Here is a 6,000-nt window from a genome sequence, read left to right as displayed (position 1 = left end):
AATGATATGATTTCATTCTTTTTATGGCTGAACAACATTTTTCTTTATTCATGCCATCAGTTGACGGACACTTAGGAATTGTTTCCATTTCTTGGCTTTTATGATTAGTGTTGTAATGAACATGGGGCTGCAGGAGTCTCTTGGATATACTGCTTTCATTTCCTTCAAATATTTATTGAGGAGTGGGATTGCTAGATCATGGTTCTAGTTGTATTTTTTAGCAGTGCTGAGGTTTTGGATTCAGTGCTTCAAACCTAGGCAGGTGTTGTACTGCTGAGCTATACCTACAGCCCTTCTGAGCACTAGTTATTTCTAAGATAGGGTCCTGCTTCCTGTTTTGACAGTTGCCTGACCCTAAAATAGGGTATTTAAAATGACAAACACCACCACAACCTGCTTCTTCTTTGTTGAGATGGATTTCCACGAATTTTTCTGCCCAGGTTGCCTGGAACCACAATCCTACCCATATCAGCCTCTCACCTAGCTAGGATTACATTTGAGCACCACCATGTCCAGCTGTAGATTAAAAAAGTATGTCAGGAACTTTTGTACCAGGTTGGACTCAAACTGCAATCCTTATCATCTCAGCATCCGAAGTAGTTAGCATCACAGGTGTGAACCACTGACCTTGTATATATACATGTGTGTACATGTGTGAGGTGTGTGAGGCAACATCTCAAGTCAACTTTTGCATTTCCCCTCTAGAGATGGTGAGCTTTTTAAAAAATACATCTGTGAGGCAATTATGTCTGCTCAGTTCTATTGCTCATAAGTAATTTCAATATTCAAGGGCATGAATTTAAGCAGCATCAAGACAATAGATTGACAAACAGCATTTCAAAGTTCCACAGAGGTGGTATTCCTTCCAAATCTCATATTGGATTTTAGAATTGAGTGGCAATAGGAGAAAGTTTATACTCACGGGTTTTATGTTTTTGCAGTACTGAGGATTAACCCAAGGATTTTGGACATGACACATGACATATGATAGTCAAATACTCCATTGAGCTACATTTTCAGTCCTGTTTTTTATTTCCATTTTTATTTTATTTATTTATTTATTTGTTGAAGACAGAATCTCACTATAGAACCTAGACTGGGCCTGAACCTTTGATCCTCTCCAGTCTCTGCCTCCTTAGTGCTGAGAATATAAAGAAGATACTTTGACCTTACTTTTTTAAATAGGGGAATAAAAGTATGTATAATGGAGAAAATTCTTTACTTTAAAGATACTTTAAAGTACTTTTTACTTAATTTTTAAAAAGTAGAGTAATAAATGTATAATGGAGAAGATTCCAGTGGAGTAATATACATCTCTGAGTCTCTGCTTTCTCATTGTATAGGGGCTTTTACAATGGCCCATAGATGACCTCAAACGGTAACACAAGGATCCAAAAATGAATATTTCTTTTCTATTGCAATCTTCAGATTCAAGGTCCTTTTTGCTTCCTGCAGGGGACAGCTTTTCTTTTCAGGAAGGCTCCTCGTGATGACGATGATGTAAAATCCAGCTGTAGTTACTCATGGCGAGTTCTGGACATGCTGTCTAGTGCTGCCTTCTGAGCTCCTTACATCTCTCACCTAAAGATCACACTCTAGGATTTTCCTATAAGCTCTGAACATAGGATAATTTTCTGAATCAGATACCAAATCTCTATTGTTCAAAGTCATCACCCTAGACATTGGAAAACAGAAGACTTGAACATGACAAAAAGATTGATGAACTGGTCAGAAGAAGATGATGTTACATTGAAATCTTGGCAGCTGGTTACTATAAAAGCTCATTTCACATACATTTTTCCCAATGTTTGTCAACTTTCAATAAGACATTTGGTCTCCAGCATCTTTCTACCCGGTGACTGTATAGACTTAAATCTTCAATGCCCATTTGGGATCCTCTGAATTCTACTAACTGATGAGCAATGAGAAAGACAAGGAAGAGAGTATGGGAAGTCTTTTAGGAGTCAGTCTTCAAGTTGGCATATGTTCCTTTTTCCAGTCTCTTGGCCAGAGTTGGATAACAGGGACTTAATGGAAATTGAGCTGAGAAATGAGGTTCATCTACTTCCCAGGAAGAAAAGGAAGCAAAGGAAACAAAGGGTTAACCATAATAACATATGGTAGTGTCACCTCCCTTCATCCAAGTGTCCTACAGAAGAAAGAGTTAAGCCAAGTGTTCTAGAGAAACAAAAATAGGGAATTCATAATTTGGGGGAGATGATAAGGAAAACTAGAAAAGCAGCCCTTTCTCAAGTGGGCCTTGAAGAGTTAATAGAATTTCAACTGCTACAAAAGGGAAAACACAATTTTTTTATGTCTTAGTAGAAGACTTCCAAAATAAAGCTAGAAAATGTTAGGCAAAGATCAAGAATGGTTGTAATTACAACTTTAAGAGTTTCATCTTTATCTGTAGCCTAGTCTTTTCTTGTAGAAATACAAGAGTTTTCTTTCCTAGAGGATTTATTCATGAAGATTTCATAATTGTCAAGGTAGAATGTCAATAAAAATATATTAGCGCTAATTTTAACGATAAACTCTCAAAGCAAAATCTCTTCTGTGAGATTTTTCAAGTTCATGTGGTTACTCTCAGTAGCATGAAATATAGTCATGACTGAACAGAAAAATTGAGAAATATCAGGTCGCTGCCTTAGAAGGCAAATGTTATACTGTTAATACATATCCAAATATGTATTTTCCACAAAGCTATGCAAACCTGATTTTATATCAGATTTAGGATCATTCAGTTTACCTTCACTTACATTGAAGAGTTTTCATTTGTCACTCATATTCTACAATCAAACTTTTGTGATACTCTGGAGATGAATCAACAAACTCAGTTCTGCATTTTTCTGCAAGTTTTAATGTACTCAACACTAAAACTTGCTTAACTTCATTCCAATTTAATTTGCTTCCCTCTGAATCAATTAAGTGGAGTAACTTGCTGCTCAAGCTATGGATTTCAATTTAAAGTCCTCAATATTTTATGGAGTTTTATTGATTAGGGCTAAAAATAAAATTTCCCCTTCCTTTCCAGTGGTTCCACATCTGGAATGCTGATGCCATAGCAAAAAAGCAAAAGTGTGACAATCATGTCAGAAGAATTGTTCTCAGTGTCCATTCAAGTTTTATATATGCAAAATACCCAACTGATAATTTTCTACTTTGTTCTTGTCTTGTTTAAATAAACACAATCTACAATCTTTGTGTTCCTCAATCAACTATAGTAAGGGTCTAAATCAAATGCTTTATTTTGGATTGTCCTTTAGATCAGTGTTTCTACAGCGGCAATCCTTTGGCCAACTCACATGCTAGCACTTGGTGCTGCCTTTTCTAACATCTGCTCTTAGCTCTACACAGCTTTCCACTGGTCACAATAGTTACTTCCCCAGCTATCTATACACATATTTTGAATTTGCTTGTACAAATACTAAAATTACTTTTATCATTTATGAATCCTGTTTACTATGCACGTATGTCCCGTAAGAGTAGAAACTGCTTAATGAGAACTGCTTTTCCAATCTCTATGCCCTAGTAGTTTCAAGAAATACCTTCAATACTTTCTTACAAAAGATTGCTTTAAAAAAAATTGTAATTGTAGAAGGCTACCTGATTCGAATGCTTTCCGTTATTATTCCCATTGTTCTTCCTCAAGATTTCACATCCTGATAATATTTTACCTAGTTGATGCGTTTTTTGAGGGACATCTGGTCATTTCTAGAGACTTGTTTCTCACAACTGAGTGGCAGGATTCTTGAGTGGAGGCCAGTGGTGCTGCTGTACCTGTGTTCTAGCTGACAACATCCCACAGCACAAAATGTCCAAAGTGCTTTGGCCAGGAAATTGAAGTTCCCAAAAAGGTGGTTAAATCCTCAGAAGCTTGTGGCAATGGCATGATTTGCTTCCTTAGAGATTGTAATTGTTTTCTGGATCCATTTATGATTTGGGGAGCAGTATAAGTACTGTTCTTCAAAACAAATGTACCTTTGAGAATGATTTTATTTAAACTCAAAATTTTCATCTTTTAAGTCTGTGTGAATATATGTATTTATGTGTATGTATATATATATGTGTGTACACACATAATAAAGAATGTGTCTACATATATACATACATAAACATACTCTCAGACATGCAGGCAGACAGATAGCCCATTGAATTTTACTGTTTGATTTACTTCAGGACAGTGTATATCTTGATCTAGGGCTAGAATCTGTTTTTTCATCACTTCAACAAGTTTAGCTTTTGTTACATGACAGTATCAGATTCCATTCTCAATTTGAAACTTATTCCTTGGAAACCCTAATGGTTCCTTGGAAAACATAAAATACATTTTAAGTGTCTTAAGACAGCTACATAATTTGGCTCCTCCCTCCTTCCCTTATCTGGAATAGGTATTATCTGTTTACTCTGAAGAATGCTGGCATTCATTTAGCTAACTAATCTGGGTGGGTAAGAGGCAACATTCTTTGACTGAATATGGATCTCTAGTCAAATGCCCACTACAGAAAGTCAAAAGATTACATCTAATCTAAGTCCTAGGAACAATAGACTAGCTGAACTTTTTCTTGCTTTCAACAAACTCATCTCAATTGCTTTTAGTCGTTGAACTAAAAGATTTGTAAATGGCAGCCACTAGTAAGACCCAAGCACCTTTGATACACTTGGGAAACGCATGAAAAAAAAAAAATCCTAACAAATCAGTTTCTCCAACAACACAAGAAAATAATTTGTCATGTCACAGATTAATAAAAAAAAGGCTTCAGGAGCATGAACATAAATTTTAATGAATTCTAATGCAACATGCTGGAAAAGCTGTCATAAAACCTAACTTTGCTCATCAAATGCCTGTTTCTGCTCAAGTTTATTTGGAAATATTTCTGGCTGGCTCTTTGTATGACATTTGACAAACAACTTTCAAGGTCACCTGGTACTTCTTACAACTATTCTTATTTTAATGTGGAAAGCCTCCTTTATTAGAATAGATTTAATAATGTATAAAGAATTAAAATGCGATCATAATTTTATTTTCCTGCTACTGTACTAAACTTTTTGCTTTAAAGAGTAGCAACTGTACACCTCCCTAAGTGGTGGTGTTCTGTTAACATATCCTATACAGGTGACAGGGAGGGGCGGGAAACAAGACCTAAACAAGCACGCTCACTCCTCCTCTTATTCCACACTCCAAGTCTAACCTGAATCCAATTTAAATTTTCAATCAACAGCAGAAAAATGAGCGATTATAATAATGTTCTCACCTACAGCTTCCTTTGTTGGCAAGGAAGAAAGGTTAACTAAAACACTAACAAATTAAACCACTTTTGAAGAAATATTTTTATTAAGCCTATACTTCTAGTGATGTATTAGTTAAAATACTAACAACACATAGGACTTTCTACTTTTAAATCAGAAATATCCATGTGATATTTCCCTTTGTCAAACTAAATAAGGAGTTCATCTTGAGTCACTTTAAACTTATTTCTCTATACCCGAACCACAAACTGTTTCAGTAATTCAGATTTTATCATCTTAAAGCTAAAAATTCTGATTCACTAGAAATTCTAACTTGTCATTTCAAAAATTAATGTAGTTAAAATTAGAGTAACCCTAAGTATAACATTTAGCACTAAGTTACAGATGAATTTTAGATCATCTCTATTTTATTATTTTGAATGCTATGATTTCATTAAACTATTAATAATATAATTATGGTTAACCAACAAAACAAATGTTACTATTTCAAAGAATTCCATGGCAGTGCTTCAGGAACACATTCTCCTCAGTCTTTGATGTCTTTGATATCTTTCCCTCCTCCATTTACCTCTAGAAGGACCAGACTCCTGGCCAAGACACTCATGGCGTTGAAGTCCATCTTGAAAACTTTCCCTACTTCAGTCTTCAGGACTGAGTTCAAATGATACTTTCTTTGTTAAGTCTTCTTGACCTTAACTTCCCTGGCTCCCAAGGTTCACTGCGCTTTCTGCATTTACAATGGCATGAAGT

This window comes from Dipodomys merriami, unplaced genomic scaffold (assembly GCF_024711535.1).
Source record: "Dipodomys merriami isolate MVZ:Mamm:240054 unplaced genomic scaffold, mDipMer1.0.p SCAF_5, whole genome shotgun sequence".
Lineage (NCBI taxonomy): Eukaryota > Metazoa > Chordata > Mammalia > Rodentia > Heteromyidae > Dipodomys > Dipodomys merriami.
This window is presented reverse-complemented; position numbering follows the sequence as displayed.